Here is a 13,297-nt window from a genome sequence, read left to right on the forward strand (position 1 = left end):
TGCAGTACGCTACTCAGAATGTCATGACATCAGCCAAGACATCAGAGTACAGCTAGATATTCTAACATACAATGCAGTCAAACAAACATCTCCACAGCATGTCATGACATCAGTCAAGACATTAGAATCCAGCTAGTGTGTTACCATACAATGCAGCCAATTAAACACCTACAAACTCCCCCTTTGGCAAATTTTTGGCTAAAACACTTTGGTCTCACAACAGAGTCCATAGCAGCGGAAAACATACATCTAGCAGGAAATTAACCTAGCTAATACACTCAGAGTTGCAGCACACTCACACACATGAAAGTTAAATAAAAACTTCACATATTAAAACACATACAGAAGTTAAATAAAAACTTCTAATTGCAGCACACATATACACACTCATTAGAAGTGGAACACAGCTGCAGTAGGGGATCTTGAATCTGTCACGAATATCTGTTTTAACAAAACAATCTGTTGTCCTGGGGTATCACCTGTTACTCCCCCTTTTTGTCAAAAATGTTGCCAAAGCAACACTTCAAATTACAGATCCACATAAAATAAACAGAATTACACACAAATGACAGAATTACAGTCTTGGTTTTACTTCACAGTTTCAACCAAGTCAACACCCACTTGATCTTGCTTCACAGCTTTGACCAAGTAGTCACACACTCTTGCTTTACAGTAGGTACCACCATATCAGATGCCATGACTTTGTGTCTGTCATCCAGAACCACTCCTGCATGAACATTGTCCTTGAACACCTGCAGGTGCATAGGCTGCCTCAAGTTAGGATATCTCCTTAACCTCTTGTTGCCACACTTGTTGCAAGTGACATAGCTATGATCTGTTGACCAATCAGAACACACTTCCAATTGTTTAATAGGCAGAGATATTAAACAATACATCCCAAACATCATTGGTTGCTATAAGTTCTCAGAGAGACATATTCCCAGTTTGCCCCTTAAGTTTTCAAACTGAGTAGCATCCAGAGCCTTTGTAAATATGTCAGCCAGTTGGAGTTCAGTGGCTACATGTTCCAAGGTAATCACTTTGTCTTCCACCAGATCTCTGATGAAGTGATGTCTAATGTCAATATGTTTGGTCCTGCTGTGTTGGATGGGATTCTTGGAAATATTGATGGCACTGAGATTATCATAGAACAATGTCATGACATTTTGAGAGACATTGTACTCAGTGAGCATCTGTTTCATCCAAACCAGTTGGGAACAACTGCTTCCAGCAGCTATGTATTCAGTCTCTGCAGTGGACAAAGATACACAATTCTGCTTCTTGCTGAACCATGATATGAGATTGTTTCCCAAGAAGAAACATCCTCCTGATGTGCTTTTTCTATCATCAGCACTCCCAGCCCAGTCAACATCACAGTACCCAGATAGGACAGGCTCAGAACCATGTGAGTACAGCATCCCATAATCACAAGTCCCATTGATGTACTTGAGAATCCTCTTGACTTGATTTAAGTGGCTCACTTTGGGCTCCGCTTGGTATCTAGCACACACTCCAACTGCATAGGAAATGTCAGGTCTACTTGCAGTTAGGTATAGAAGACTGTCTATCATGCTTCTATACAAACATTGATCAACACTGGGCCCTCCATCATCTTTGGTTAACTTTAGATGAGTAGGAGCAGGAGTTCTCTTGTGCCTAGCATTATCCATACCAAACTTCTTAACTATGTTTTTGGCATACTTGTTTTGGGAGAGAAACATAGAGTCCTCCATTTGGTTGACTTGCATTCCAAGAAAATAAGTCAGTTCCCCAACCAGACTCATTTCAAACTCAGATTGCATTTGGTGAACAAAATGTTTTACCATTTGCTCTGACATTCCACCAAAAACTATATCATCCACATAAATTTGAGCAATCATGATTTTGCCGTCTTCATCCTTCACAAACAAGGTCTTATCTATCCCACCTTTTCTGTATCCATTTGAGGTCAGAAATTCAGTCAACCTTTCATACCACGCTCTAGGTGCTTGCTTCAACCCATACAAGGCTTTCCTCAACTTGTACACATGCTTAGGTTGGTTAGGATCACAGAACCCTTTAGGTTGTTCCACATAGACTTCTTCATTTAAGTAGCCGTTCAAGAATGCACTCTTCACATCCATTTGGAACAGTTTAAACTTCAGAATGCATGCTACACCTAACAACAATCTGATGGACTCAAGCCTAACAACGGGTGCAAACGTCACATCAAAATCAACCCCTTCAACTTGAGTATATCCTTGAGCTACTAGTCTTGCTTTATTCCTAGTAATTACTCCTTTCTCATCAGACTTGTTTTTGTAGATCCACTTGGTACCAATGACGTTGGTCCCTTCAGGTCGTGGAACTAGCTCCCATACTTCATTCCTTTTAAACTGCTCAAGTTCATCTTGCATGGCATTGATCCAATATTCGTCAGTCAGGGCTTCTTTCACATTCTTTGGTTCAACCTTGGATACAAAACAGGAATTTGAGCTAATTCCCCTTGACCTGGTAGTCACACCACTATTGGGATCCCCTATGATAAGATCCTTAGGGTGGTCTTTCTGAATTCTGATAGATGGCATTTTGGTGGGTGCATCTACCTCACATTCAGGAGGAGATTCCTGTACTTTTTCAGACTTGACTGGAGTGTCTGTTGAAGTATCAAGGAATGTTCCAACATCCTCTATGACATCGGTTCCTTCCTCTTTATCATCCAAAATAACATTTATGGATTCCATCAGGACATTGGTCCTGTGGTTGAACACTCTGTACGCTCTGCTGTTAGTTGAGTATCCCAGAAATATACCCTCCTCACTTTTGGGGTCCATTTTCCTTCTCTGTTCACGATCTGTGAGAATGTAGCATTTACTTCCAAAGATATGAAAGTACTTCACAGTGGGTTTTCTACCTTTCCATATTTCATACAGAGTGGAGGAGGTTCCTTTTCTCAAGATGACTCTATTGTGAACGTAGCAAGCGGTATTCATAGCTTCAGCCCAAAAGTGCATAGGGAGCTTCTTTGCATGGATCATAGCTCTGGCAGATTCTTGAATAGTTCTATTTTTCCTTTCAACTATCCCATTCTGCTGAGGAGTTATAGGAGAGGAGAACTCATGACTTATTCCTTCAGACGAGCAGAACTCATCAAACTTGGAATTTTTGAACTCCGTACCATGATCACTCCTAATTTGGACAACACAATTGTCCTTTTCCCATTGAAGTCTGATGCACAGGTCTTTGAATACATCAAATGTACCTGACTTCTCCTTGATGAAGCTTATCCACGTGTATCTGGAATGGTCATCAACCACCACGTATGCATATCTCTTTCCACCCAGACTTTCAACCTGCATAGGCCCCATTAAGTCCATGTGCAACAGTTCCAGAACTCTGGAAGTTGTAGGATGTCCCAGCTTCGGATGTGATATCTTGGTTTGCTTGCCCACCTGGCATTCTCCACAGACTCTTCCTTCATCAATTAGCAGCTTTGGAATTCCTCTGACTGCTTCCTTGGATATGATCTTCTTCATTCCCCGTAAGTGGAGATGTCCAAGGCGTCTATGCCACAGCTTCACCTTCTGTTCTTCCTTGGCTGAGGAGCAGATTGTGGAGAAGTTTGAGACTTTAGGTTCCCACAGATAACAGTTATCTTTGGATCTGGATCTTCTCATAACTTCCTAATTGTCTCCATTTGTCACAATACATAGCTCCTTAGTAAACTGAACATAGAACCCTTGATCACACAGCTGGCTTATGCCGATGAGGTTTGCAGATAGTCCTCTTACTAACAGCATATTATTCAGTTCTGGAACTCCAGGGCAGTCCAGCTTACCCACACCTTTTATTTTTCCTTTAGCACCATCACCAAAGGTCACATAGCTGGTAGTGTGAGGTTGTATATCCACCAATAGATTCTCCATACCAGTCATATGTCTTGAGCAACCACTATCAAAGTACCAGTCTTCTCTGGTAGAAGCCCTTAGGGCTGTGTGAGCTAACCTAGCATACCATTGTCGCTTCTTGATGGGGACATTGTGCCTATAAGTATTATGCTTAGGTCTGTCATGAGGGGCTTGGTTAGGGTAACCATGAATCCTGTAGCAGAAGGCTTTTATGTGGCCAAGCCTACCACAGTGGTGACATCTCCATTGCTGGAATTTCCTCTTCTGATGATTACTCATCCTGGTTCCCTGATGTTGAGACATTGGGTGTGACCTTAGCTTGAATTTCTGAACTTTAGCCTTTGAGCGTTTGAGTTCAGCTGAGGATTTTTTCACAAAGCCTAAACCAGTCATGGTTCCAGACTTATGTCCCACCTTTAGGATCTCTTCCAAGGTGTCAGTTCCTTTATTCAACATTCTAATGGATTTAGTCATCTGCTCTAGCTTAGATGTCAGCACAAGTATCTCACCATTCAAACCATCTATGACTTTCAGCTGCTTTTTATTATCAGCTTCCAGCTCCTTGATGCGCTTCTTCTGCTTTTCACCTTGTACACGGACTTCTGCACTGGTGACACATAGCTCCTTATATGATGTAGCAAGTTCATCAAGGGTCAGATCATCTGCACTTGAATCATCATCAGTGACACAAACACTAGTTAGTGCAGTGACATGTTTAGCAGATTCTCCTTCAGATTCACTCTCAGAATCTCCCTTAGACCATGTGACAGCTAGCCCCTTCTTTTGCATCTTGAGGTAGGTAGGGCATTCAGCTTGAATGTGTCCATAACCCTCACATCCATAACACTGGATTCCCTTGCCTTGGTTAAACTTTTCTTCAGAAGTTGATTTTTTCCTTATGTCAGACGGGATGTTCTTGACATTTGGTCTACCTCTTTGATCAATCTTCTTCACGAACTTGTTGAACTGTCTCCCAAGCATGGCTGTGGCTTCTGATATGTTTTGATCACCTCCAGCATATCCTGCTTCTGACTCCTCTTCAGAATTTGATACAAAAGCTACGCTTTTGCTCTTCTTTTCAACATTCTCGCACATCCCCATTTCAAAGGTTTGGAGAAAACCAATGAGCTCATCCACCTTCATGTTGCAGATATCTTGAGCCTCTTCTATTGCAGTGACCTTCATGGCAAATTTCTTAGGTAATGACCTGAGAATCTTTCTTACAAGTTTCTCTTCAGCCATTTTCTCCCCTAAGCCACCAGAGGTGTTTGCAATCTCAAGAATATTCATGTGAAAGTCATGAATAGTCTCATCCTCTTTCATCCTCAGATTTTCAAACTTGGTGGTCAGCATCTGAAGTTTGGACATCTTCACTTTGGAGGTGCCTTCATGAGTTACCTTGAGGGTATCCCGCACATCCTTGGCCAGCTCACAGTGGTGCACTAGTCTGAAGATGTTCTTACTTATTCCATTGAACAATGCATTCAAGGCCTTAGAATTTCCAAGGGCTAATGCCTCTTGCTCCTTGTCCCATTCTTCTTCAGGGATCTGCACACTGACTCCATCCTCACCTGTCTTCGTTGGATGTTCCCATCCTTTGTTGACAGCTCTCCAGACTTTGCTATCCAAAGACCTTAAGAAGGTTATCATACGAGGCTTCCAGTCATCATAGTTAGAACCATCCAGCATGGGTGGTCTATTTGAGTGTCCTACATCCTTGTCCATGGTACTAGAAAGTAACTTCCCTAGATCTCACCCAGAATTTAACAGGCAGGGTGCCTGCTCTGATGCCAATTGAAATTCTAGTTAACAGACTTTCGATGTCACACGGGTTGTTATGACATCCAATTCTGCGCAGACAAGGATTATGCATAAAAATGTAAGTGCAGTAAATAACACGAGTAATTGTTTACCCAGTTCAGTCCAACATGACCTACGTCTGGGGGCTACCAAGCCAGGGAGGAAATCCACTATTAGTAGTATTAATTCAGACCTTAAACCAACTGTTTAACCCTATCACTTAATACCTACCCAATGCAATTTCAATCTTACATGAAGATCAGAGTTCCTACTCACTCCCCCTCAATCACCTCAGTGATTACTACCTTTAATCAATATTAAAGACAATTTTGAAGTCACACTTCAAACAACTCTTGATTGTGCTTAATAACTTTAATCAAGACACACAACACTCACGCTTAAAAGCTTAGAGTGACACAACACTTACAACTCAATGAACACCCTATACCAATGAAATCATCTACGTGATAATAGCTTGGCTTACAAGATATGTCTAATACAAGACTCACAAAAATACAGCAGTGAAGTATGATGGACACACTAAATCTTCACGCCTCAAAATCCCCAGTTCTGAATGAAGGATTGCCATCCTTTTATATTGCAGCACTTGGGCCTTGAACTTGTATCTTCCTGAAATTAAGGTCACGCGAGTTCCCCTAAATTCCATATCTAGGTTACTAACAAATAGGCTATTTGTTAGGTTCATTAATTGTAGCTTGGTTGTTGGTTTCCTGGATTTTCTCTCAGCTGTTGAATCCCTGAAGAATAGCCTGAGAAAAATGTTGAAACAGAAAAACTAAACAACCTACAATACAGCATACGCTGTCAGGAATGAATGTCACAACATTCAGTTTGACCTTCAAGTCACTAACCATATGCTAAGTCTGTTTTTCCTGAAAACAGACTGTACAATTTGCTGTACTGTACAGAATCAATCTGTCCATGCTTCAGTATCAGCGTACATTAATAAATGTCAAAACATCCAATTTTGACATTCACACAGAGACTTACATCAGGTTTGTTATCCTCTTGATAAGCAGACTGACAATAAATACTGAGTTATAGTAGAACATCACCTGTTCTATTCCTCAGTATCTGCTGACAGGGATGAATGTCATAACATCCAGTTTGACATTCAATAGATCCTGTATTAGCTAATCCTGCAGTACACTACTGAGAATGTCATGACATCAGCCAAGACATCAGAGTACAGCTAGATATTCTAACATACAATGCAGTCAAACAAACATCTCCACAGCATGTCATGACATCAGTCAAGACATTAGAATCCAGCTAGTGTTTTACCATACAATGCAGCCAATTAAACACCTATACCTGTCTTCATCCAATCATTTTCATTTGGTCAATGACATCTCAAAGTCCTAATGCTAGTTGATTGAAAGATTAACATGAGTATGGATGAGATTAGGCCACACCTTTTGCATATTGTTTGTGTGTGGTATGTTTAAGGAGCATAGTTCATAATGTTATGTCTCCAACATGCATTAACACCTAAAGTATATTGCCCGGCCTCAAATAGTTGTGACTTCTACATAAGTCCAATTACGATTGCTTAACATAACGCTAAATTTGTGACATAAAAGGCATAAGCATTCTAGTTAGTGAGATTGTAAGTCTCCTCTCTTCCATGGTATTATGTGGAAACTTGGCCTTCTTTCCTTCCTTTGGAAGATGTTTTGGTTCAAGGATCCATGCTTGTGGCAAGTGGGTTAAGTGTTCTCCAAAGAATGTCTTGAAATCAAAAGCAAAACAAAACTAACTACTAACCTACTAACTATTAACTTTTAACTTCAAGTCTTTACTTTTAATGAAATTTACTTTTAGCACTCTATTATCATTTGCCATTATACATATCATTCTAATTGTTTATGTTAATGTAATTTTTACTTTGTCCATTTGGACCATATTGTGTGATATTATTTTGCTTGTGCTACCTTGTTTGCTTGTGTGGTCCTTGACCACTAATGTACATAATAACAACAAAAACCCTAAAAGACTTTTGAGTGGACTGTTGGTTTGATCTTTCCCAATTGGACTTAGAACTTATGCAACACTCCTTTGCTAATGGACTTGGCCAATGCCAATTTGTTGAAGAACCAAGTGCTTGCAATTTGAAGTTCATCTGATACATCATTTAAGATCTCAAGTTCATCTGCCACATTGATCATTGTTAAGCTGTTATGTTGAACCTATGACTTGTGGAAGTCATCTGCTACATGGGCTATTTTGAAGAAGATCATGAAGTGGATAAGCTTGGATGAGGCCATCTTTATTTGATGCCTTTGCTCTTTAAGATTTATATAATTGTGCATTTGTTTGTTGCTTGAATTAAAAGTCCAAGGGAATTCTGGGTTTCTATCGACATACTTGTCTATTGGATTGCTACCTATTTGGTCAGATCTTTTCAACTTTAAACTTTTAAATTTTATGCATATGGTAGTATCTTCATCTTCTCCCCGTTTCTTTAATTTCAAAATCTCTCCCTCCATTTTAAAACCTTCTTTGTGTGAACTACTTTTGTTCTAAACTTTGACCACTTTCAAAAAAGATAGAAACTTTGGCCTTATGCCATTGCATTTTCAAACTTATCTTCTTAAACCAAACTTGTAAATCAACTTAATTATACTTGACTTAAACTTTCAAAAAGCCAAAAAGAACTAACTCATTCAAACCGTTTTAGGCCTTTGTGCCTTTCAAACTTAATTAATTTTTGTTAAAACCAACATACTCACTTGAAATTTGTAGCACAAACTACGAGGTTTTGATCCCTTATTTTTATGTTGGTACGTAGGCACAAGTCCGAAGGTCTTGTCTAACACAAAAAATATAATTAATGAATTCTTTTTTTCATCCCCCATTCTATTTGTTTGTAAACATCACTTTGTACAAAATACATATGCACACAAAAAGAGCTCCCTAGGAGTACCTAGGATACTTTGGGTGCTAACACCTTCCCTCTGTGTAACCAACCCCCTCACTTGTGATCTCTGACTTTTATTAGTTTTTATTTGAAAACTTCTTACTATTTGGTTTTTGTTCATACTTTTCCCTTTTCCCTTGGAAATAATAAAAGCGCGGTGGCGACTCTTGTTAATTGATCTCTAGCTCATAAATAGCTTGATGATCATGAATTTCCCGCTACAGAAATTAAGTGGCGACTCTACTGGGGATTAGTCTCCAGTGGGTTTAGCCTACTTTTTGTGTGAATATATTTGTATATATGTGATGCTTGTATATATGTATGTGTGATATAATCTGCTTGTTGTGCTTGGTGATCTCTGAGTGGTGAGATAAGTTCTAACCCGAACTTGAGTGCAATTAAGATAGGAGGATGGTATAGTCATGTTCGACTTGTGTGGAGTAGTCCTTAACAAGTTAGCTTGAGATCCATCTGCTCAGTGGAGACTCCTTTGGATTTGGAAATGTCACACAAGTATTTGTGGTTAGGCATTACTATTTTTAATTGGGTCTGAGAAGATGAGGACCTTAGAACACCTAACCCATCTTGTCCTATTTAGGACGTAGTGCGGAAACTGTTCAAGTGTAGACTTGATAAAAGTTGTTATGCGATACTACACTCAGACGAGTTTCTCTTGAGAATATTATGGGTCGATGATTCAGTCATCTTAACCTGTAATATCCGATAGATGGAATTAAGACTCTGGGAACTTTTTAGAACATGATCTACAGGTTTTTATCCTTAGTTCATTCCTTTGGGATGGTTCTTACCCAGACTCCATGCTCGTGACTTGCAACAAACCCTTGATTCTTGGTTGATCCAATCAAGTCTTGTCAATATCAATGGAACTTGGGTGTTGATAAGGTGTAAACCATAATCCACCAAAATGGATGATTGATCTTAACAAAGACTTGATTCATCCCTTGACTCTGTTTGCCTTGTGTGTGATCCCTTATTTATGATTGTTGCATTCATGTATTCATGCGCATCATAACATTCATCACATGAAATTTCAAGGAACTGAGGTATCATTTGCAAATATTTTCAGACCATGGATTATGGACGAAGGAACACTAAGAAGTACAATTTCAGATGTCCTGACTTGAAAGAGTTAAGGAAGCTAGCATCTTTTGTATTAGATCCCTTGGACTTCAAACAAAGTCATGGGAAGCTTCTGTCTATTTTATCTGCTGATGTGGTTGAAGGACTATTGAGTGTGTTGGTGCAGTTCTATGATCCTCTCTACCATTGTTTCACTTTCCCGGATTTTCAGCTTGTGCCTACCTTGGAGGAGTATTCTCATCTTTTGGGGATACCTGTTTCTAGTAGTGTGCCTTTTAGTGGATTAGAGGAGATTCCCCGATCTAGTATTATTGTTGAAGCTCTTCACTTGAAGAAGTCTGAGATAGAGGCTCATTGGGTGAAGAAAAGAGGGTTATTTGGGTTGCCATCTGTTTTCCTCATCAAGGAAGCTACCATTTTTTCTCAAGCTGGTAGTGTGGACGCTTTTGAAGCTATCTCTGTGTTGCTCATCTATGGATTAGCTTTGTTCCCTAACATTGACGGTTTTGTTGATGTTAATGCCATTAGACTTTTCTTGATTGGGAATCCTGTGCCTACTTTGTTGGGTGATATGTATTTCTCTTTGCATTTAAGGAATTCTAAAGGTGGTGGAACGATCGTCTATTGCATTCCTCTTCTGTACAAGTGGTTTATTTCGCACTTGCCTCATACGCCTGCTTTTGAGGAGAACAAACAATGTCTAAGGCGGTCTCAGAGACTTATGTTTCTCACAAGTGATGATATAGTTTGGTATGACCCATCTTTAGGCAGCTTGGAGATTATTGATAGTTATGGTGAATTCTCTAATGTGCCTCTCATTGGTACACAAAGAGGAATTAACTACAACCCTGCTTTGGCTCGTCGTCAACTTGGGTTCCCCTTGAGAGACAAACCTAATAACATGTTGTTAGAAGGTCTTTTCTATTAAGAGGGTAAAGATCCCCAACATTTGAAGCAGAAGATTGTGCATGCTTGGCATAATGTGCATAGGAAAGGAAGATCCGAGCTTGGTCCGTGCAATTGTGTAGCTTTGGAAGCTTACACTCTTTGGGTGAAAAAGAGAGCTTTAGAGTTGAAGATGCCTTATCCTTGTGAAAGGCCTATGTCTATGGTTGTGGTTGAGCCATTAACTCTCCCTAACTAAGATGTAGAGGAGTTGGAAGACGCGCTTGTCAAGATGAAGCAAGAGAGGGATATGTGGGAAGAGCGTTTCCATGCTTTGAGCAAGAAGCATGAAGAGTTTCTATTGGAGTCTAAGGACAAAGATGCACTAATTGAGCTACTTTAAGACTGAGTGACGAAGAGATAGAGAGAGCCAGAGGTTTCATCTTCTAGCATGCCTCAGCCTTCCGTTGCTTGGAAGAAGATTGTTGACCAGCTTGTCCTCGAGAAGACTCGGATGAAGGCTTCTTTTGAGGCCGAGATTCTTCGCATTCGAAGGAAGTACGCGCCTTCAGCCAGATCTTCTGACACCGTTGTTAGGGATCCTTAGGATGAATAGTCTTTTTTTCTCTTGTATCTTGTTATTTTTTGATTTCTGAAATTGTACTCAGTGTAATCCTTTCAATTTACATAAATATAAAGAGATTTTTGGTCATATCAAGTTATTGCAATTGTCATTTAATATATATTTGTAAATGATATAGTAAGTTCCTTAAAAATAAAAATAATCAAGCATTACATTTCATGCATCATTTGCATAAGCAGGTTTTTGCCAGGTGTCTGATTGATGTTCTTCTGTGCTTTAGCCAAGCTGACTCACCGGTACAACACCAAAGCTAATCATCAGAAAATCATGGAGCACCTTGAGCAAGAGAACCGAGATTTGAAAGAGGAGATTGTCCGACTGACTACCATGATGGAGTCGGTTCTTGTTGCCCATAGCCAAGCTTCTCCAACGCCTGCTGTAACACCCTTCTAAATACCCCAAATTATTATAATTAAAATACCAATATATATATTCATCAGAGTAATTATGCCCCGAAGGGTGTCACACAATTATTTCACAACAATTATCAAAATATCCTGTCATGCTCATTTCTTTAATCAAAATAAGATTCTTTGCATAAATCGCAGCGGAATCAATTCAACATCAATGTAAAACATGTAACACAATACATGTCAATCATTCAACAACAGAAATCAAATTAATTAAAACATCCCCTCCCGATGTTACATCTATCAGAGCATGACCCATAAGAAACTACTCTAGACTCCAAGCATTAGCTTCTACTCAACTCATTTCTCGTTACCTGAAAAATAGGCGTAAGGGTGAGTCCCTCAATCAATATAACGAGCATTATACAACATTATGTAATGTTAAGTAAATAACGCATCAAATCACCCTAACCAGACCACATACTCAATAACAGCAGTATCAACTCCAACATCATACTTAACAATAACATATAGCATATGTATAATCTCAAACCATACTCAATGACCACCCAACAATACCAACACAAACACACGTGTAATATTGGAATACATCCATTCATATTACACGCCATACATATATTATGCAATGAGACTCCATGCATGCGGTACCGACTATTTGTGAACGTATAGTTCAACCTCACCGTCCAAACCCAGGCACGGCTACCAAGCTCACTAGTCCCACTCATTTGAGACATAGTGACTCACTCACTAATTCCTCACCATGGGAATTAGCTACCACCCCAAATGGGCCATGAAATGCACGCTAATCACCTAGCATGCAAACAATCAACAACAGTCCAATAATGACTAACTCACTAATTCCTCACCATGGGAATTAGCTACCACCCCAAATGGGCCACAATGTGCAAGCTAATCACCTAGCAAATGCAACATCAACAACAATTCAAGAATAGACACATGCCCACACTCTAAGCAACAAAACCGTCTATTCACAATGCCTACATAACTGATACATTCACAGCATCATGCATAGCATCACACATCATTAACACATTTTATCACAACATCATATCATGTCATGCCACAAAATCAAAACACAGTATTAGCACCCTCTACTAATACCTATACTACTCAAAACAACGGGAAATGATCCCTGCTACATCATACATCAGCTAAGTCACATCACTCAGTCTAAACAGTCAAAAACTGCACCACAACAACACAGAAAATCTCCATTCTGCCCATACGCGTATTGCCCATGCCATACGCGTATTGCCCACACCTGACCAAAGTCCATACGCGTAACGCCCATGCCCATACGCGTATGCTACGCGTATCACATTCCCATACGCGTACCACCAGAGACCAAAACACGTTCAAGACCTCATCTCTTTCACTCATACGCGTATGACATACACCATACGCGTACCACATCCAGGGATACGCGTATCACACGCGTATGGCGCGTACCAGCGCCAAAACTCCCACTTCCAAGCCATTCCATACGCGTATTGCCTAGTGCCATACGCGTACCAGCCCATCTCATACGCGTATTGCCTAGTGCCATACGCGTATGACCAGAGACCACAATTCCAGGTCTGTCATGGTTTCTCTGCTACGAATTCTCAGATCTACACTTCCACAATCCAATTTTTCATACAATTTCGTT

The sequence above is a fragment of the Lathyrus oleraceus genome, chromosome 1 (genome assembly GCF_024323335.1).
Source record: "Lathyrus oleraceus cultivar Zhongwan6 chromosome 1, CAAS_Psat_ZW6_1.0, whole genome shotgun sequence".
Lineage (NCBI taxonomy): Eukaryota > Viridiplantae > Streptophyta > Magnoliopsida > Fabales > Fabaceae > Lathyrus > Lathyrus oleraceus.